Source organism: Manihot esculenta, chromosome 6, assembly GCF_001659605.2.
Source record: "Manihot esculenta cultivar AM560-2 chromosome 6, M.esculenta_v8, whole genome shotgun sequence".
NCBI lineage: Eukaryota > Viridiplantae > Streptophyta > Magnoliopsida > Malpighiales > Euphorbiaceae > Manihot > Manihot esculenta.
In genome coordinates, this window is record NC_035166.2 from 19,503,968 (window position 1) to 19,527,834 (window position 23,867).

Genomic DNA, 23,867 nt, shown 5'->3' on the forward strand with positions numbered 1-23,867 from the left:
TTTTTTAACCAAAGCAAAGGAAATCATATTTCTCATCGCTCGAACACTAATTTACACTGTAGTCTAACAGTATATGAAAATTTTCTAATTTAAAATATCAGAATCAAACTAATTAAAATTTAAAAATTACTTTAAATTTCAAAAAATTAAACACTTATAATTTTGGAATCTGGATATCACTATACTACCGATTATAATTTTATATTAAAAGATCAAAACTAAAAATTTTAAATATTTTTATTGAAGGAGACAAATCAAAAATTCAAGTAAAAACTAAAAATCTTCGTATATATAATCAATCTCGTCTCATATGAAAAAAAAGATTAACGATGACCATATCAATTTCTAATAATTTAAAAGCAGCTAAATCACCTAAAAAGTATAGTGTTATATTTTTAAAGTGAAGCTCTACCAAATGATAATAAGATCTTTATTAATAATTATTTTTGCTAGAATCATACAAAAAATAGATTTATGATGTTCTTTACATATGTAACTTTCAATCCGTAAAAAAAAATAAAGTAAAAGCAAACAAAATAAAAGATAAAACCAACGAGGGTGAAGGAGTCAATTCTGGAAAATTATTAAAAAAAACAATAAAATCAGAGCAAATCTCTTCCCTGTCCAAAGGGAAAAAAAGAAATAAAAAAACGACCGCCAAAAACAACCGATTGATCCCAACACTAAATTTTGAAAGCTCTCGACGGCCCCACTCGCCGTAAAATTGACAAAATATGTATTCATATAAATTTTTTTACACATAAATACATAATTTTTTTACTTTCATACAATTTTTTTATATTATTCTATTTATTAGCTTGATTATTTGAATGAAAATTTTTTTATTATTATACAAATATAATATTTTATTATATTTTTATAATAAAGATTATAACATATTTATACATGAGAGACGGTATTTAAACAGGAAGAAAAATTAAATCTATAATTATACAATCCCTGAAATTAAGTAATTAACACATTTATCAATATTTATTTTCTATATTAACATATTTACTTCTCATATAACCTGTAACACTCCCCTCAAGTTGGATCATAAATATTTATCATGTCCAACTTATTAAAAAAATATTTTATTCGATGCACATTTAAAGTTTTGGTGAATAGATCACCCAATTGCTCTCATGTTTTCACATAACTGGTGGGGATTACATTTTCTTGAATTTTCTCACGGATGAAATGACAGTCAACTTCAATATGCTTAGTCCGTTCATGGTATACTGGATTAGAAGTAATGTGAAAAGCAGCCTAATTATCACACTAAAGTTTCGCGGATGATGTAACATCCATACCAATTTCTTTCAGTAGATGATTTATCCACAAAATCTCACAAGTCGATTGAGCCATAGCCTTATATTTTGACTCGGCACTGGATCTAGATACCACATTTTGCTTCTTACTTTTTCAAGACACTAAGTTTCCTCCAACAAATACACAGTAGCATGTAGTCAACCATTTATCACTTTTGGATCCCGCCCAGTCAGTATCAGAAAAACACTCAAGTGAAGTATGCCCATGATCTCTATAGAGTATACTGAGTCCAGGAGTCCCTTTTAGATAATATAGAATTTGTTCTAGAGCGGCCCAATGTTTCACCGTAGGTGCAGACATGAACTGGCTTACAACACTTACTGCAAAAGGGATATCTGGCTGAGTCATCACCATAAGGTAGTTCAGATTTCCAAGCAACCTTTTGTACCTCTCTAGATCATCATAAGGGTCTTCGTCATCTTTTATAAGACATATATTAAGAATCATTGGTGTGCTACATGATTTAGCTTCCATCTTTCCAGTTTCTGCAAGTAAGTCAATGACATACTTCCTTTGAGACAGGAAAATTCCTTTTTTACTCTTCAAGACTTCGACTCCTAAGAAATATTTAAGCTGATCCAAGTTTTTGGTATGAAAACTCGCATGCAAGTAGTTTTTGAGAGAAGAGATCCTTGCACTATCATTCCCTGTAATGACAATATAATTAACATATACAACAAGGAGAATAACACCAGTATCTGAATTTCTATAGAAGACTGAATGGTCACATTTGCTTTTTTTCAACCCAAATTTTTGAACAATTTCACTGAACTTTTCAAACCATGCACGGGGACTCTGCTTCAAACCATACAAAAATTTCTTCAAATGGCAGACATTTCCATACTCCCCCTGAGCAATAAACAATGGTGGTTGCTCCATATACACCTCCTTTTGGAGGTCACCATGTAAAAATACATTCTTGATATCTAATTGGTGTAAAGGCCAATGCTGAGAAGCAACTAGGGAGATGAACAAGCGGACTGGGGTCATTTTTGCCACAGGAGAAAAAGTGTCAGAATAGTCAACACCATAGGTTTGGGTATAACCTTTAGCGACAAGACGGGACTTAAGCCTCACTATGAAGCCATCTGGATTGACTTTGACGGTAAAAACTCATTTACAGCCCACAACCTTCTTGCTAGAGAGTAAATCAACTAGTTCCCAAGTATGATTTTCATCTAGAGCCTTAATCTCTTCAAACATTGCATCACGCCATCCAGAATGAGCCAGAGCCTCTTTAACTGTCTTAGGCAAAGAAATGAAATCTAGAGAGACAATTAAGGAGGTAGAAGGAGATAAGTGATCATAAGACAGAAAATTAGCAACAGAATAGATAGATTTACACTGTCATTTACCTTTACAAAGACTAATGGGGAGGTCAAGGTCAGTCAGTGGTGGGTCTGATGGCGAAGAAGATTCTGGTGCAGGACATGTATCATCAGCTACTGGTCTCTGAGAGTAAACTTGAACAACTGACGGGTTAACAATAGGTTGAGTATTAGGAGTAATGTTACCATCAGATTGTTATAGCAGAATGCATACTCGAAGAGGTCCCACCATCAGATATGATTCTATAGATGAGTCATTCATCATCATCCTCTTGATCAGGAGAGATTTGTGCAACAGGATAAAAAGGAACTTTCTTGGAAAAGATTACATCTGTTGAGACCAGATACTTGTTAAGGTCTGGAGAGTAACACCGATACCCCTTCTGAAGGCAAGAATATCCCAAGAAAACACACTTCAAAGCTTTAGAATCAAGTATAGTCACATGAGGTCTGACATCCCAAACATAGCAAGTACTGTCAAACAGTCGTGGATCGAGAGAAAATAATAGTTTCTTAGGAAAGAGGACATATAAGGAGTATTACCGTTTAGTACTGCGGAGGGCATGCAATTAATGAGAAAGCATGCAGTAGAGACAGCATCGGCCCAAAATTCTTTAGGAACTTGCATTTGAAACAATAGAGCTCTAACAGTCTCAAGAAGATGTTGATTCTTCCTTTCAGCTACCCCATTTTGAGCGGATGTATCAACACATGACGATTGATGAAGAATACAATATTGAGTCATATAAGCCTGAAATGATTCTGACATATATTTTTTAGCATTGTCACTCCGCAAAATTTTCAGAGAAACATTAAATTGAGTCTTGATTTTAGCACAAAAGGTAGAAAAGTGAGAAAACACTTCTGAACGATGCTTCATAAAATAAATCCAAGTCATTCTAGAGTAATCATCCACAAAAGTGATAAAATATCTGAATTCAGTCTTAGATCCAACCCGATATGGGTCCCAAACATCTGAATGAACTAATTCAAAAGCAGACTCAGCTCGTTTATTGACTCTAGGACTTAAAGAGATTCGATGATGTTTTGCAAAATGACATGACTCACATTCCAGTAAAGATACCTTATGAAATTGAAGGCATAACTTCTTCAAAACCAGTAAAGAAGGGTATACCAACCGATAATGTGCTTCAAATGGAGACACGACACTAGAACAGGCAACAGGCTGAGGCATCCATGCATCCAAAATATAGAGACCCTCAGATACATGTCCTTTACCAATAATCTGCTTCGTCATAAGATCCTAAATGAGACAATGATCAGGAAAAAAGGAAACACACAATTTAGGTCTTTGGTAAGTTTACTCACAGAGATTAAATTAAAGGCAAGATTAGGTAAACTTAGCACAGATGATAGGGTAATAAAAAGAGTAGTTTAACAGTCCTAGAACCCTCAACATTATAGGTTGACCTATCAGCTATAATAACAAGAGAAGGTGTTTTATGAGATCGAAAGCTGGTAAAAATATGATGATTACCTGTCATGTGATCTGTGGCACCAGAATCAATGACCCATTTATATGAAGAGGAAATAAGATATGTTTTACCTATCTCAGTCGCTACTGAAGACGTGGGGATAATTTTAATAATATGGGTCTTATTGTCAAAAACCATTTCAACCAAAACTCTATACTCCTTTACCTTCAAACGAATTAAAGGAAGATAACCCAACACCCAAACGGCAAACGAACCACAGATCTGACAAGCGGGTTGCAAGACAACTAAACGCCTCCATCCAACACTCAAACGGCAAACGAATCACAGATCTGATAAGCGAGTTGCAAGGCAAATTTGGCGTCCTCTCTAAGTGGACGATGAGAGACAAATATTACCCTATATGGGTAACACAAAAGAATATGTGCCCTAAGTCTCCAAAAATTTTAAAACTTGACGAGAGAGAAAAAAAAATATCTACAAGAATAACTTTAATACCATGTAGAAATATAATATTTTGTTATATTTCACAATAGAGATTACAACTTATTTATATATGAAAGACGTTATCTACACAATGAGGAAAATCAAGTTCATGATTATACAATCCCTGAGATTAAATAACTAACTCATCTATCTATATTTATTTTTTATATTAACATATTTACTTCCAATATAACCTGTAATAATTATTTAATATTTAAAACATTAAAAAGTTTTAAAAATTAGTAGTTAAAATTTAAAATTTTTAAAATAATAACTTTTTCTTTTAAAAAGTTAAATTATTTTCTTAAATACCAATATTGTAATTTTGTTTTCTTGATTTCTTGAAATTTGCGCATATTTTTAGAGTTTCATATATCTTTCAATATCCATAATATAAATATTTCGATCAAAAGATTCCACGTATTGATATTTGTTTTTTTTTAATGTTAGGATACTCTCGTGCAGAGCAACTTAACATAGCCAAAATTAAATAATTTTAAAATCCACTTTCTTAAATTTAAATTCCATTAAATAAATTACACAACAATCATTTAAAGTAGGCACCATAAAATAGGCTCACGTGATAAAAAATTGATAAATTAATATGTAGTTTCACCCATAGAAATGAAGGTTCGGATGACCATAGTGTGCAAAACCAAAAGAAAAGGAGGCTTGGGTGCTTCAAGTCGGTGTCGAGTCCGATCGGCCTCAGGTCATTTCAGTTCATCAAAACTCGCCCTTTGAACTACAGAGCGAGACTCCATAAGAAAGTTAATGTTAACAATTATAATCCAGCAGGTCTTATGTTTGTGGTTTGATGCATGCACAGGTTAGGTTCTAGTTCTTTGGATGTGACTCCGGCTTGATGTATATTATGTTGACCCAGCTAGAGTTTTGATGAGAGCTCTAGTAGGGGGTTTCTTTATGTTTTCAGTTATGTCGCATACGGGTCAGGCTCGGGATATACATCATATGTTTAAGTTTTTATGTTAAAGTTTTGATCATGTATGGGATTTGACCAGGTGATAGGATGTATGTTAGGCTTGCTAGGGTCCCGGCGGCCTTAAGCCGATCTGGATCCTAGCACCGGTGGTGGTTCGGGCCGTTACAGAGGGGTATCGGTTTCCGGATCGTTACACTGGGGGTTAAGAAAAAGGGGGTGAGCTAAAAAGCCCAGTGAGCATAACAAAAGAACATATAAATAAATCATGCTTTCATGGAATGCATCACAACACATACAATTCACATCACGGATGGACTTGTCACCAATAACCCTCTACATATCCAATGTGCCCGACCCTCGACGGAGCTCCGCAGGACTTCCTCTTAAACATCACACAATGCCAAGACGCGTGGACATGGGCAACCCTGGACTTCATTAATCATCGTATCATACATAAAAATGCCAGAACGCGTGGACATGGGCAGCTTTGGACTTTCATTAATCATCATATCGTATTGAGGGCTAATGGATCATCCAACATCCATCCACATCAACAACATAGAATGCAATGCAGCATATTCGTGAGATTCTAATGCAACAACTTGAAATATATCATGGCATTCATGATGCATGAACATGTTCAAAACTTTATTATTTTAAACCATAGTTTAGTTCTACTCACCTCTGGCTGACTCTGAACAGACTCTGAAGCAGCTATCTCACTGCTGGGGTCCTCGGTTCCTCGGGTCCGAACCTACACAGGTGGACTCAAATGAGGGACCAAACATATACTAATATGACTCTAAACAACTCCCCAAAACCCCCCTAAAACATCATAAAATAATCATAGAAAACATGCAAACGAAGGCTGAATAGGGCACTTTCGGCGGCAGGTTCGGCGGCCGAAAGTCCCTCCAGAGCCGAAACTCAGCCACTTTCGGCGGCACCTTCGGCAGCCGAAAGTTCCTTCCAGAGACGAAACTCATGCACCTTCGGCCGCCGAAACTCCCCTCCAGAGCCGAAATTCCAACTTTCGAGGGCAAGGTTCGGCAGCCAAAAGCTTGCCTCCACAGGCAGGTTCGGCTGCCGAACCTGAGTTCTTCCAGAAGTGGCAGAACTCAGCCCTTATGCACATTTTTGCCTCCCAACCTTCCAAACTCAAACACAACACTCCTAAACATGCATAAATGCATTCATAAGCATATAGGGGTCTCAAACTATCCTATACCCCAACAAACATCAACATGGCAACTCATTAATCATGCATTTCATACTTGACTCACAAAAACCCTAACATTTAACAACTAACCTAAACATGCATTTCTACCCCATAAACCTTCATAAAACTTACTTAAAACATCGAAGGAGGTGAGGATCGACGTTTACCTCTTGAAGATCGAGAGAAAACGTGACCCAACTTGGAGATTTGGGGAAAATGGGTTCCGGAGGTCTCCAAGCTTCCAAACTTCGATCTTTGCTTAAAAACTTCAAAACCAAGCTAAAACTTGTAGGATTTGAAGGAAAATCTCAAAACCAACCATGGAAGGGCATGAACTCACCTTTGCTCGAAAATGGAGGAGAAAACTCGCCCATTTTCGGACATGGGGCCTTTTATAGATGGCTGGCCAGACCACCTTTGGAAGCCAAAGGTGACTCCAAAACTCCACCAAGTTCGGCGGCCGAACCTGGATTTTCCTCCATGGTGTTTTTCTTTCAAAACTCAATTTCTTTCATACTTAAAACCCTGAAAACATGTAAAAACATTTTGGAAAAACATATTCTTACCCTTCTAGAGAGTTCCGACATCCGAGATTCTAACGGACGGTAGAAATTCCGATGCCGGAGTCTAGCCGGGTATTACATAACTAGTCAGTAGGGCAAGTAAGAAGAAAGTAAGGACATCGTACGCTCAGCCCGGATAGAGGCTAACTAGGTTCGACAAACTAAACTAAGGTTGCGCTGTAATGACCCGGAAACCGATACCCCTCTGTAACGGCCCGAACCGCCGCCGGCGCTAGGATCCAGATCGGCTTAAGGCCGCCGGGACCCGTAGCAAGCCAAACATACCTCCTATCACTGGTCAAAACCCATACATGATTAAAACTTTAACATAAAAACTGAAACATATGATGAAAATACCGAGCTTGACCTGTATGCAATATAACTGGAAACATAAAGAACCCCCTACTAGAGCCCTCAATAAAACTCTAGCTGGGTTAACATAGCATACATCAAGCCGGAGTCACATCCAAAGAACTAGAACCTAACCTGTGCATGCATCAAACCACAACACAAGACCTCCACTAGGGTCCTCATCAAACACTAGCGTGGTAAACAACACATGCCACCAGTTTAGTTCAAACCCAACTCAACATCTAAAATATTACACACATCATGTATTAAACAGGGACTAACCAAGTCTTAGGGCCAAGCACAACACTATTCCAATAAACATAACTTTACATTACAATCTCTTACAAAACATTATATCAATTTACAATACATGTCCACACTAAAACACTAATCTAATACTATTACATGAGCAAGACCTTTACCCTTGACGTCTTCCTGGCCTACCACTGACATGCAAAACTGGGGTTAGGGGAGAGGGGTGAGCTAAAAAGCCCAGTGAGTAGAAACAAGGAAAACAGTTCATTAATTACATGCTTTCATGAAATGCGTCACAGCACAAACAAATCATATCACGGATTGGACCTAACCCCAAAACATCCCTTCCAGTCTCAGTATGCCCGGCCCGGTCGGGTCTCACAACCTTCGTATGCCTGGCCCGGCCAGGTCTTACAACAACTGTATATGTATGCCTGGCCCGGCTAGGTCTCACAACATCTCTAGGGCTAGTGGGGTCGTCCTTGGTCCAATCTCCATCAACAGTAAATAATGCAATGCTTCATATTCGTGTAACTAGTGCAATCAACCTATTACATATAAACATGATGCATGAGCATGCTTTAGGCATTTGATTTCATAAAATAAAAGATTAAGTTTAGTTCTACTCACCTCTAGCAGGCGCTAGACTGACTCTGCAACTGCTAACACTGCTGGCCTCCTTGGTCCCTCGGGTCCAATCCTACACAGGTGGACTCGAATGAGGTGCCAAACACACTCTAAACAACTCATAAACAACTCCCCAAAAACCACCTAAAACATCACCAAAACATGCATAGAAAACAACCATGAAAAGGCTGGACAGAGCACTTTCGGCGGCACCTTCGGCGGCCGAACCCTCTTTCCAGAGACCAAACTCGGGCATCTTCGGCGGCACCTTCGGCGGCCGAAAGTCCTTCTCCAGAGACGAAAGTCAGGCACTTTCGGCGGCCGAACCTTCCTTCGGCGGCCGAAAGTCTGCTTTCAAGCCAAAACTCAGCTTTCGGGGGCAAGGTTAGGCGGCCAATCCATGCATCCAAAGGCAGGTTCGGCGGCCGAAACCACCTTCGGCGGCCGAACCTGAGTTCTTCCCAGAAGGGCAGAACTCAGCTTCTCATGCATTGAAGCCTCCCAAACCTTCCAACACCCCAAATCAAGCACCCAGCTTAACCAAAACATGCATAAACCTATAACCATGCACAAAGGAGGTTAAACAACTAGATTAAACTCCAAAAACAACAACAAAAACATACATAGATAGCTTATAACTCACATAAGCCAAAACCATCAAAACAACCAAATCCTCACATACTCTCTCCCCATCATGCATACTCACTCCCACATGCATAGACTAGCTTAAACCTCCTACATATCATCACATACACAAATATAAACATACATTTGCATAAAAACCCACATAAACCTAAACATGCATATCTACCCATACTCAACTATCGAAACCTCTTAAAACTTACTTAAAACTTCATGAAATGTAAAAGAAAGCATAGATCCACACTTACCTCTTGAAGATCGAGGGTTTGTGCGAGCTCTAACTTGGAGATGGGAGAAACCAACTCCTTGGGTCTCCAAGCTCCCAAAACTTGATCTAAGCTTGAAAACTCTTCAAAACAGCCATAAAACTCATGAAAACATGAAGGAGATGAAGAAAAACATGAAAACGGCCAAGGGAGGACAAAAACTCACCTGAGCTCGAGAATGGAGAGAAAACTCGCCCATTTCCGATCTAAGGGCCCTTTATAGGTGGCCTGGTCAAGGACCTTCGGCAGCCTAACGTGCCCCCTAAACTCATGCATGTTCGGCGGCCGAACCTTGGCTTGTTCAAACAAGACTTTCGGAGGCCAAAAGTGCTCCCGAAAGCTTCACATGTTCGGCGGCCGAACTTCACTTTCGGCGGCCGAACCTGGCAAATGCCTCCTTGGTCTTTTCTTTTCAAAACTCAATTCTTTTTCATTTAAAACCATGAAATCAGTAAAAACCCTTTTAGAAAACACATTTTACCCCTCTAGAAACCTCTGGCATCTTCAGAAATTCCAGATCCCAATGGAGATTCCGCCGGAAGGTAGGGATTCCGATGCCGGAATCTAGCCGGGTATTACACGCGCGGTCAGTATATTTTACACTTTAGGACCGTGACACATTTTGCAACCAGGCTACTAGGGAAGGCAAAGCGATGCGAGTATGAAAGGCCAACCTAAATAAGCCACATGCCCCAAATTATGAAGACAATTGTCACTTTTGAATCTAAAGAATTAAAGACTGGTGTAGGAATTTCTGATATTACACAACAATCACTAAAAGTAGGCAGTGAGCTGTCATTATAAGACAGGCCCACGTGGCAAGAATCTATTAAACTAATACGCAGTTGCACCCATAGAAAGGAAAGCGTGAACGACCATGGTGACTGGAACCGGGAGAAAAAAAGATCTGAGCGCTTCAGGTCGGCATCGAGTCATGTCGGTTCAGTTTATCAGGACTCGCCCTCTCAGCTACAGAGCGAGACTCCATAAGGAAGTTATCGTTAATAGTTACAATCCAGCAGATCCTCTTTATGCCTGCAATCAAGAGATTTTCGACCAATTAGGTGGCGATATCTCTTACCAACGAGTCGGGCATATCATTATCGAATTTTCAGGAAATATTATATTTATCTCCATCTTTTTACAGTATAAAAGGAGAACGATTACAGTATAAAAGGAGAACGATTTCAGGAAGTTATTGACTTGAGCGTCGGAGTGGTTACTGTGTGCACCCATCACCACACGTTCTATTTCTTATAAATTTAGTCAATCACAATTTAGCTCTATTTTATTGTCGCATAATTACCCATCAATATTATCAAATAAAAATTATTTTTTTTCTCAATCAATCAATAATATTTTTTCTTTATTGATTTCGAATGTGTATTAATTGTTAGTTGCTTTTACGAATTAAACGAATTATATAGTTAACAAATCACAGCATATTAGCTGCCTATTTACTTTTAGAAATTTAAGATAAATTTTTGGATAAAGTTTCTAATATAGTTAGAAATAAAGTTTGGTATTCGGTAGAATTTTCATTATCTCTAAGCCATCTCTCAATTTACGTGAGACATGGTGCAGAGGTAAAGAAAATGACATAATTGTACAAAAGCGGCGAGGCAAAGAAGAAAAAATTAAAAAAAAATTAGACTTTTCTTTAAAAAAAAAAAAACTTGTCACTTTAGCAGACAAACCGATACTTAAATAATAATTTATTATTTTATAATAATAATTATTATAATATAAATAGCTAGATTTTATTATTATACAAATTAATATGATTAAATTGCTCAAAAGTCAAAATTTGAAGGAAAACAAAAATTTATGAGAGATGGTGTGTGCGCTTACATCACTAAAAGAAGTTAAAAAATAATAATAAATTTATTAATTTAAATTAATAAATAAGTTAAATAATAAAATAAGTTATTAAACCATTTGTAATATCAATAAAATAATTACTGAGTTTTATTGACCATCTAAAATATTAACAATTAAATTATTTAACATCTATTAATAAAATTTTATAACTCTTTTATTTTTCTTATAATATATTACGTCATATTTAATTTTATTTATCCTTTCAAAATAATTTTTCAGTGAAAGGCTTTTTTTCAAAAAATTAATTAAAACTTTCATATTAATTTATATTTATATTTAAAATTTTAATTTTAATAAATTTTAATTTTTTAATTTATGATAATTATATTTAAAACATCTAAAATAAATATAGAAAAAGTCAATGATAAATTATAATATAATTTATAAAATTTTACATTGATAAAATATATACATAATCTCTTATTTAATTTGATCAAAATATAATAAAAAGGTTTTAGATGGTGTATAATTGAATTTCAGAAATTTTACATTCCATTATCAAATATGTTTTATAAATAAAATAATTATTTTCATACATATTTTATAATATTTATTATTTAAAAAAAGTCTATAATTCAATCGTTTAAAATATATTTTATATAAATTATAAAATTAAATAAATTTATATATTTTTGAGATATTAATAATTGAGTTTAAAAGGAAATTAAATAATTTAAAATAATGTTTAATTAAATTTAAAACAGATTTGACTATTGAACTTGAATGCACTAGCTGCCATCGTTTGAGCTGACGAAAGCCAAAGAAAGCGCAGGGAGTGCATGAACTTGAATGCGTACCTGCTGACGTCAAAGAGCAACAAAATGTACTGCTTTCATGTGATTTCTCTTTTCTACCCCTAAACGCCTTTTTTATTTTTTATTTATTTTTATTTTTCGAACAGTATTATAAATAAATCTTTACCATTTAAAAAAAAAAATCTTCACTATAAGTCTATTGTAAAAAAAAAATTCAAAATTTTATAAGTTTTTTTATTTGTAATTAAAATTTATTATAATTATAATAACTTTTTAAATTAATTATGATGAAATTTAAAAATTAACTATTATTCCTCAATTTAATTTTATTTTGTTTTCGATACAATCTCATTAGTTATTTATTTTTTTAAATAAAAATTTAAATTATTTTTTAATGTTTAATTTAAATTATATATTATTATTAATAACTTTATTGTTTAATAAAAATTAATATTTTCATTTTATATTAAAAAAGGTTATAATGGAAATTAATAAAAAAATTTAACATTAACTAAAATAATTATTATTTTTAAAATTTTATAAAAAAATAAAATGAACAAAAATTAATTTATAGGGAATGAAATTAAAGATTTTTTTTTTATCATTAACCCCTAAATGACATAGTGAAATAATGTAAAAATAAAATTAGTAAAATTAGCAATAACAATGAATAGGGGTTTAAATGAACCGAGCTGAGCCGATCCGAGTTTTGAAGAGCTCAAGCTTGGTTTGTTAAAATTTTTTCGAGCTCGAGCCGAATTCGAGCTTTATTCATATCGAACTCGAGCCGAGTATTAAGAAGTTCAAGCTTGGCTCGTTTAGCAAACGAGTTTTGACGAGTCGAGCTTTTATCGAGTTGAGTAATTTAATTTATTTACATGTATAATGAGTTTTAGTTTAAAACTAATAAGTTTAAAATTAAAATAATTTTAGTTAAATTAGTATATCTACAAATTAGCATGTAAACTTATAAAGATGAGTTTTTAAATCTTAATGATCCAAATATATGCAAGTTTAAGAGTGTAACTAAACTATATAGAGCTGAATTTTAAAAAATTTAGATTTGGCTCATTAAAGTATATGCAGGGTTTGAGTTTATTTCTCTTATGATAGTAATTTCAGTTTGCTTAACGAGACCGTTCACGAGCCTATTCGCGAGCCTGCTCATTAATTCAGAAACGAGCCGAGTTCACAAACCTTAACGAGCCGAATACTATAGAGCTCAAGTTTGGCTTGTTTACCAAACGAGTTTAAAAATTAAGCTCGAACTTGACTCGTTTAGAAATCGAATCGAGCTCGGTCGAGTTTTTATCGAATCGAATCTCGAATAGCTCACGAACAGTTTAATTCATTCACACCCCTAACATGGTGGCTTGGCCAGGAAGTCACCAAAATGCTGAGATTAATGAGAGGGAAAGTTTGAATGTGAGGTTAAGACTTGTAGGAACGATGATGACCGGTTGGAATCCGTCGCTTTTACACAATTTTTTGCTTCTTAAATTAAACAAACTTTTTTCATTAAATCTCAATCTGGAAGTTTCACCATCATAATTTATCACAAAGCTGTCTGCATGCATATTATACGTATACGTGCAATTTCATTCATTATTTTGATTTTTCATTATTTAATATTATATTCGTCTTATAATATTTATTATTTAAAATTTCAACACCAAAATCAATAAAACAAATTTAATAGTTTTAATTAAAAATAATAATTTATGTAAAATATCCTTTAAATAATATTTTTTTCACACATTAATATTAAATTACTTACAAATTAATAAAAGTATATATACATAATAATAATTAATAATATTTTGAAATTCTTGAAGTGATATAATTTAAAATTTAAAAAAAAACACTCTCTATATATAATTATTATTATTGGACGGGAGTAGTACTGATGAGAATTTAAATTTGGTATCCATATTGTATCATCATTAAGTTAAAATGATAATGAAATATTAAACCTGTTAAATTATTAAAAAATATAAATTTAATTGCAATAAAATTAAAAATATAAAATTTTTACTATTAACTTTTAAAAAATATTTTTTATTAAATATCTTTTCTACCTATTAAATAATTATCTTTTTTAACATATCAATATGAAAGGAGCTTTTCTTCAAATATTGCATAAAAGAAAAAGAAATTAAAAATCATGTTTACTATCGAGGGTGTTTTGAATTTTTATACGAGATTCGACAATTACTGTTGAAGTTATCGAGGGTATTTTGAATTTTTGTACGAGATTCGACAGTAATTTACCGTTGAAGTTATCGAGGGTATTTTGAATTTTTATACGAGATTCAACAGTAATTTACTGTTGAAGTTGACATGTTTAAATTCAAATATGTAAATTTTATAAAAAAAAAAAAAAATTAACAAATTATGGGCGCCACTTGTATGCAGGCAACGTATTATAAAAAAATTTTAAATTTTTTTTAAAAGTATATAACAAAATTAATAATTAACATTATTATTAAAAATAGATAAATGTATTGTTTTAAAATTACTTTTATTTTTAAATGGATATAAATATGAAAAAATATTTAAATAAATAATTATTTAGGAAAAATTATAAAAAATTATTATAATGGAATTATATATTTTTAAATTTTTTATTAATTACGTTATTAAATTGTGAGTTAAAAAAAATTAGAATTTTAATGATAGTAAAAACATGTTAAAATTTTAAAACATTATATTGTGAGAATTTTAAAAAATAGATTTGTTTAAGGATGTAAAAAAATTATATAAAAATTATATATTTTAAACTCGGTTTGTTTTATAAAAAATATATTTAGTTAAATATTTTTCATATTTTTTTAATATTTAGAGCATCTAAAAAAATTAATCAATAAATATTTTAAATATTTTATTTTTTAAAAAATATCTATTCTTTTCATATTATATATATTTAATTTTAAAAAAATAACTTTAATTATTAATTATTTAAAAGAAAAAAGTTTAGCTGACGTTTTATATAAATCTTTTAAAATTAATAATAATTTTAATTATTTTTTACTTTTTATATATTTTTAAAAAATATTTTTAATTTTTTATAATAAATAATACTTTAGAAGCAAATCATGTGCAACCCTTTAAATATCGAACATGGCTCATAATTTATTTTATTATTTTCGATAAAGTTGACATGTTCAATATAAACGTGTCAACTTCAATAATTTTATTATTAAATTTTGCAGTTTGACAGTATAATTCTCGAATAAAAATTTAAAATATTATGAATTTCAAAAATTTTTTGGAGTAAACATTTTTTTAATTTTTTATTATTTTATACCTAATTTAAAAAAAAACACATATTAAAATATCTCCATAATAAAAATTTCAATCCATTAGATTAAGACTAAATCATATTCATGGATTCGTCTATTAAAAATAAAATACTCAAAGTAAATATTTGCTGTTAAATCATCAACCCCACTTAAAAAGAAGAGTATCAAATCATTTATTCTAACGGTGGTTAATATATTTTTTTTATTATTTCACAAAAATTTATTTTACTATTAGATTTTGACCATGTTTGTAAATACTAATTGTTGTTGTAATTATTAGTTATTTGAATAGTAAATAATTAAACATTATAATAAATTATTTTTTATAATTTATTCTTTCAATTATTAAATATTAAGATTTGAACTCATTCAAACTAAAACTATATTCGGCAATCATTTTTAAAATAATATTTAAAATACTATTTTTTCATGATTGATAAAATGATCTATAAAAAAACATTTGATCAATTATTACTTAAATAATTATTTATTACTGCAATAGTTAACAGGCAGGGGCGGAGGGACGGTACGGCAAGAGGTACATGCCGTACCAGCAACCGAAAAATGCTTTAAAGGGGATGAAGGTGCCGCAGCAATACCCTACCAAAAGGAAGCTCCTAATTCTGCCACTGCTAACGGGTAATATTATCGAACAGAAATTAAGTAATTGCACATTATATTTATTTTGATAGACTTGTAAATTTTGAAATAATTTAGCTCCTACAAATTAAAACTCAAAAAGCATCATATGCATGCATTACATAAGTTAATTTTTTCAGTTGTGTTTTAACTAAGATTTAAATCTTTAGGAGAGACCTAATGGAAGAAAATAGATAATTTAAGTAATCTTTATTGCTGCATTTATTTTTTCAAGTCAACGTGTTTAATAAACTCCCACCTACCAAAGCCTTGAGCCACGTGCATACCTAATTTAGGTTTTAGAGGTAAAAGCGTTATGAAGTTAAAAAGAGTAAAATAAATTTTATTTTAAAGAAAAGACAAATGTCAAGAAATATATATGGAAAAATTAATATTTAATTTTTATAATATTAAATAAATTCATTAATTATTTTTTTAATTTTATAAAATATATTAAAATGTATGTAATGTTTTAAAAAGTTTATTAATTGATTATTTTATTAATTTTACTGTTAAATATTTTATTATTTAATTTTTATAACTTTTAAAAAATTAATTTTTAAAATTTTTGATTTATTTTTTTGATTTCCTGTCATCAAGAAATACAAAATATTTTTTATAATATGAAAAAGTACTTAATAATGCCTAATGACTCAAAATACTAAATAATTAATATTAAAAATATAACTTTTTTGGTATAATTTATACTTCAAAAATAAGAATATTTAATTGATATTGAAATAAAGGTTTTTATTTAATTGCACAACTAAATAATAGCTTCCAAAGATTATAATTATATTCAGAAAATACAACTATATATTAGCTTTGGTTATATTTATTTTTTATTAAATATTTAATTATTTATTTTTAAAATAAACTAATTTTCATATTTATATTTTATAGTATTAAAAATAATTTTATTATTGTCATCATCTTTCATATAACAATGATTTCGTTTTAAAAAATTTTAATAAGGAAGTTAATAATAGATCCCGATCAAAATTATAAAAATTTTATTTGGACTAATATTTTATTTTAAGAGAATAACCATAATTTCATTTAAAAATAAATTTATCGTGAAGTCTATTAGTAAAAATTTAAATAGAACTGAAAATAAATATTTGGTTCTATTTTTTATCCATAAATTTAAAAAAATAGAAATCATGACTCTTAAAATAAAATAAAAATAGACTTAACAAAATAATAAATTAAAAAAAATATTTTCTTAAACTTTGGCGCTACAACCCATGTTCCCATGCACTCCATAGTCCATGTCCAATATCACCACCATCATTTGTCGATAACCCATTTTCCACATTGCATACCTTAGCACATGCTTTCTCTCTTCTAGCTTCGGTCCATATGTTGTGGGTTTCTTTTGGAAACAAGTTGAGACTTCCTTGATTTATCATTTCCTATCCGTAGAACTGTAACGATCCGGAAATTGGACCGCTACTGGCGCTAGAATCCAGATCGACTTAAGGTTGTCGGAACCCGTAGCAAGCCTAACATACATACTGTACATCTGATAAATCTCATCCATGATCATACATTTACATAAAAATTTTAAACTTTTACATATATCAAACTTGACCTGTGCATGCACTAAACTGTAAACATAAAACCCCTTACTGGAGCCCTCATCAAATACTCCAGTCGGGTCAATATCTCGTATGTTAAGTCTGGTTCAACATATAGCATCATTAAAACATTTTCATAAGGATCATGTACAACAGGGATTTACAATAAACACTAGGGTCAAGCACAATACTAATCCTCATTACATTACTTTACATTTCATCCTATTACATTTCATTTCATCCTATTAGATTTCATCCTATTACATTTCATTACATTATATATCCACTGAAACTCTATTACATGACATAACTATTACCCTTGCTGACTTCCTGCTGACTCTCCTGAACCTGCAACCCTGGGGTTAGGGGAAGGGGGTGAGCTACTAAAGTCCAGTGAGCAGAACAATAAAACAGTTTATAAAGATATGCCATCATGAAATGCATCACATCACAAACAATTTACATCACGGATGGATTTGTCACCAATAGCCCTCACATAGTCCAATTGTGCTAGGGGCGTAGAATGGGCCTCACTGGTCTTTCTCTTAACATCACACACATAACATATCCAATGTGCCAGGGGCGTAGAGTGGGCCTCACTGGTCTTTCTCTCACATCGTGCCAGGGGCATAGAATGGGCCTCACTGGACTTCCATACCGTATCATAATATATCATATCGAGGACTAGTGGGTCATCCAATATCCATCCACATCAACATCATATTATACAATGCGTCACATTCGTGAATTCTAATGCAAAACAACCTAATACATATCATGGTATTCGTGATGCATGGATCATACTAAAATGATTTCATTTCTTTGAAAAATTAAAGGAGTTATGTTCTACTCACCTCTGGCTGACGCTTTACTGACTCTATAGCAGCTAGCTCACTGCTGACCTCTTCGGTCTCTCAGGTCCGATCCTACACAGGTGGACTCAAATGAGGGACCAAACATATTCTAACATAACTCTAAACATCTTCCCAAAAATTCCCTAAAACATCACAAAACATTCATAGAAAACATGCAAAGGAAGGCTGGACAGGGCACTTTCGGCGGCAGGTTCGGCGGCCGAAAGTCCCTCCAGAGCCGAAAGTCAGGCACTTTTGGGGGCATGGTTCAGCGGCCGAAAGTCCTTCCAGAGCCGAAAGTCACCCACTTTCGGGGGCAGGTTCGGCGGCCGAAACTCCCCTCCAGAGCCGAAAGTCCAAACTTTTGGGGCGAGTTTAGGCAGCCTAAACTGCCTTCCCTAGCAGGTTCGGCGGCCGAACCTGGATTCTTCCAAAGGGCAGAACCCAAGCCTCACATGCACATCCAGCCACCCCAAAGCCTCTCAACTCATACCAACTCACACAAAAGCATGCATAAACATATATTCAAGCATTTAGGGGCTTAAAACTAGCCTATACCCCAACAAACATCATATTAAGCATGCATTTATCATAAAGGGTACATAAACTCTAACATTTTAGATCTATTCTAAACATCCATTAAAACCCTTAACCCCTTCTTAAAACTTACTTAAAACATTAAAGAAGGCGATGATCTACGCTTACCTCTTGAAGATCGAGAGGAGAGGTGATCCAAACTCCGAGATTGGGAGAAATCGAGCTCCGGGGTCTCCAAGTTTCAAAAACTTAATCTTAGCTTTAAAACCTTCAAAACAAAGGTAAAAACTCATAAAAATTATGAGAGACTTGAAGGAAAACATAAAATCAACCATGAAGGGTCAAGAACTCACCTTTGCCCGACAATGGAGAGAGAAAACTCGCCCATTTTTGGACATGGGGCCATTTATATGTGGCTGACCAGATCACCTTCGGGGGCCAAAGGTGCTTCCATAACTCCACCATGTTCGGCGGCTGAACTTGAGATTCGGTGGCTGTAATACCCGGCTCGAGTCCGGCATCGGAATTCCTGTAGTCCGGTGGAATCTCGGGTGTCGGAACCCTCGAGAAGGGTAATACATATGTTTTCCAAGGTAGTTTCACTTATTTTCATGTTTTGACGTGTTAAAAGCATTGAGTTTTGAAAGAAAAGCAACAAGGGAGAAATGCAAAGGTTCGGCTGCCGAAGGTCACTTTCGGCCGCCGAACATTGCATGGTTGCGGCTTCACGTTCGACTGCCGAAGGTGGTCTGGCCAGCCACCTATAAAAGGGCCAAGGGTCGGTGGAAGGAGGTTATTTCTCCTCCACTTGCAGCCAGAGGTGAGTTTCAGCCTCTCCCACGTTGACTTTCATGTTTTCCATGATTTTCATCAAATCTTTCAAGAGTTTTAAGAGTTTTGGTGACTTATGAAGGTTTTGAGCAAAAGAACCAAGTTTTGAAGCTTGGAGCTTTGGAAGAGCTTTTCTTCATATCTCCACGTTAGGATCCTTCATCCTCAAGTGGTGTAAGAGGTAAGTGAAGTTCCTGAGCTTCTTTGATGATTTTGAAAGGTTTTATGAAGTTTGTATGGGTAGTATGCATGTTTAGGTTTAGGTGAGGGTCTTGATGATTTGTGGTGTTCCAACATGTTATGTGCTATGTTTGTTTGGAGTTTTAGGGTAGGTTTAGACCCCTTTGTGCATATATATGTGTCTATGCTAGTTGGGAATAGTTGATATGCATGTTTGTAGGTTTTTGGGCAAAGTTTGCATGAAACAGAGCAGGGTTCTGTCCTTCGGGCAAAACCAGGTTCGACCGCCGAAGGAAGGTTCGGCCGCCGAACCCCTTGTGGAGGCAGTTTCGGCTGCCAAAGGTTGCCCCCGAAAGCTAGGCTTTCGGTTTAGAAAGGGACTTTCGGCCGCCGAAAGTGTGTGAGTTTCGTCCCCCTTCGGCCGCCGAAGGTGCCGCCGAACATGCATGAGTTTCGTCTCTGGAGTGGGGTTTCGGCCGCCGAACCTGCCGCCGAAAGTGCCCTGTCCAGCCTTCTTTTGCATGTTTTATGTGATGGTTGTAGGATTGTTTAGAGGGGTTTTGGGGAGTTTCTTAGAGATGTTCTTGAGTGAGTTTGGTCCCTCATTTGAGTCCACCTATGTAGGTACGGACCAGAGGAATCAGGGAAGTCAGCAGTGAGTCCAGTGTCAGAACCTGCAGAGTCAGTGCAGCGATAACTAAAGGTGAGTGGAACTTCTACTTTGAAACTGTTTTAGCATATTTCATGCATCATAATGATTATAGTAGGTTGCCTGCACTAGTTTCACGACGATGGTGCATTGCATTGCATAATACGATGTATATGATGATGTGGACGGACCAAGGCGACCCCAATAGCCCTACCTCTGTCATGTAAGACCTGGCCGGGCCAGGTAGGCAGAGAGACTCTGTTATAAGACCTAGCCGGGCTAGGCAGCCATCTGTAGGTAAGACCTGACTAGGTCAGGCAGCAGAGATAGTAAGACCTGGCCGGGCCAGGCGGGCAGAGTGAATAAGACCTGGCCGGGCCAGGCAATTTGAGGTTGTAAGACCTGGCTAGGCCAGGCATCCTCCCAGGATAGGGATTTTTGGTGGTCATGTCTATCCGCGACTCAGATTGGACTAGTTGTGTTATTCTGCATTTCATGAGAGCATCTTGTATAGTTCTACTCATTGGGCTTGTATAGCTCATCCCTCTCCCTCCACCCCAGTCGTGCAGGTACAGAGGTCCAGAGAGAACTCAGCAGGGTACAGGAAGAGTACAGAGTATGGTAATAGCTCGTGTGGACATGTAAATGTAACTGTATAGAGATAGTGTATATGTACAGTGTATAGAATAGTGCTTGACTTATAAGAGTTGTAATCCCTTTGTGGAGTCACATGATCAGTTTATGTATGTTTCTTTATTGTTGTATGTTTATGAGCAAAACCAGGCTTAACATTATGAGTTTGATCCGCCTAGAGCCATGAGGAGCTCTAGTAGGGATTATTAGAGAACAAAGAGAGTGCATGCACAGGTTAAGCCTTGGAATGAAGAAAAGTTTGATGTTTTTACAGAAAATGTATGATCATGTATGGGATTTCACAGGTACACAGAGGTCAGAGCAGGCTTACTACGGGTTCCGGCGACCTTAAGTCGATCTGGATCCTAGTGCCGGTAGCAGTTCGGTTTCCGGGCTGTTACAGTGGCAGCAAAAAGGGAGCCCCCTTTGGCGGCCGAACATAACCTGACATTTCCCCTCAAAACTTCCTTTTCTCTTTTCTTTCAAAACTCAATTTTCTTTCTTAATCAAACCATAAAAAAATTTTAGAAAACCTTTATTTTACCCTTCTAGAAGATTCTGACATCCGAGAAACTCCGGATTCCAATGGAGATTCCACTGGAAGGTAGGAATTCCGGTGCCAGGGTCTAGCCGGGTATTACAAGAACTATGACTTTGTCCTCAAGGTCACTGTTAATGAATTTGGATGGGATATTATCTGTATCTTCTTAGGAGGCATCTTTAACCGGTAGCTGTTTTCATTTAACCAAATATTGCTTGATAAACTTAGCTCCTCTTTTTAACCAACGCGTGTTGAGTAGTTGCTCCGGCTCAGCAACTACTTCGCCATCATCTGGTGGTAAGGTGGTGGTAGGCATGATTGTATCACCCATTTTTTCCTTCAAGAGCGAGACATGAAAAATCGAGTGGACTCGTGCTTCTATTCGTAACTAAAGACGATAGGTGACTGGCTCAGTTTGTTCCATAATTTGGTAGGGACCATAGAACTTGCTTGCTAATTTATGACAAGCTCATTTAAACAGAGAATGTTGCTTATATGGGTGCAACTTGAGAAAAACCCAGTCACCTACTTGATATTCAATGTCTCGGTGTCTAAAATGGGTGATTTGTTTTATCCAATTGCTAGTCGCATGCAAATCAGTCTTGAGCTGATGAAGCAGGTCATTGCTTTAACTGGTAGCTGTTTCCATTTAACCAAATGTTACTTGATAAATTTAGCTCCTCTTTTTAACCAACGCGTGTTGAGGAGTTGCTCCGGCTCAACAACTACTTCACCATCATCTGTCAATGGTGGTAAGGTAGTGGTAGGCATGATTGTGTCACCCATTTTTTTCTTCAAGAGCGAGACATGAAAAATCGAGTGGACTCGTGCTTCTGTTGGTAACTGAAGATGATAGGTGACTGGCCCAATTTGTTCCGTAATTTGGTAGGGACTATAGAACTTGCTTGCTAATTTATGACAAGCTCATTTAAACATAGAATATTGCTTATATGGGTGCAACTCGAGAAAAACCCAGTCACCTACTTGATTTTCAATGTCTCGGTGTCTAAAATGGGTGATTTGTTTTATCCGATTGCTAGTCACATGCAAATTAGTCTTGAGCTGATGAAGTAGGTCATTGCAGTGAAGGAGTTGTTGGTCCACTTCATGTACTGGACTGGTCCCAACATCATACTTGGGAATGGTGGGAGGTGGACGACCATAAAGAGCATCGAAAGGGGTCATGCCGGTTGAAATGCGGTGCGCAGTATTGTACCAATACTCAGCCCATGGCAAGAAAAAGTACCATTTGTAGGGATGCTATGAGGAGAAACAATGAAGATATTGTTCAATACACCAGTTCACTACTTCTGTTTGTCCATCGGTCTGAGGATGGTAGGCGAAGCTCATTTTGAGTTGGGTCCCAGACATGTGAAAGAACTCTTGCTAAAAGCCACACATAAAAATTCAGTCATGATCACTGATAATTGATTGTGGCACGCCATGCAACTTCATGGTGCCGTCGATAAATTTTTCGACGACTATTTTTGCAGTGTAGGGGTGTGATGATAAAGCCATGAAATGGGCTAATTGACTTAATTGATCAACAACCACCATTATGGAATTTTTTTTTCATTTGAATTGGGCATACTATCGAGGGCTTTTTACTGTTTTAAATTAAAAAAAAAAATTCTCAAACCTTGGTTTGAAAATTTTTTTTTCCGAAACCAGGTTGAAAATTGACTCTACTGCGCTTTAAGAGCGCGGTAGAGCCTACCGCACTCTTAGAGTTGATAGAAAAAAATAAATTAAAAAAATTATATTAATGCACTGTAAAAGTGTGGTAATGTATTAATGCATATTTGAGCTGCGGTATTCCATAATTTTAAATTTTAATTTTAATTTAATTAATATTATATTATATTTTATTAATTTAATTTATTTAATTTATATTAAATTTATATAAATATAATTATAAAAATTATATTAATATTAATTATTTATAATATAATATTATATTTATTATATTTATTTTTTTAATTATATAATTTAATTAATTTTATATTAAATTTATATAAA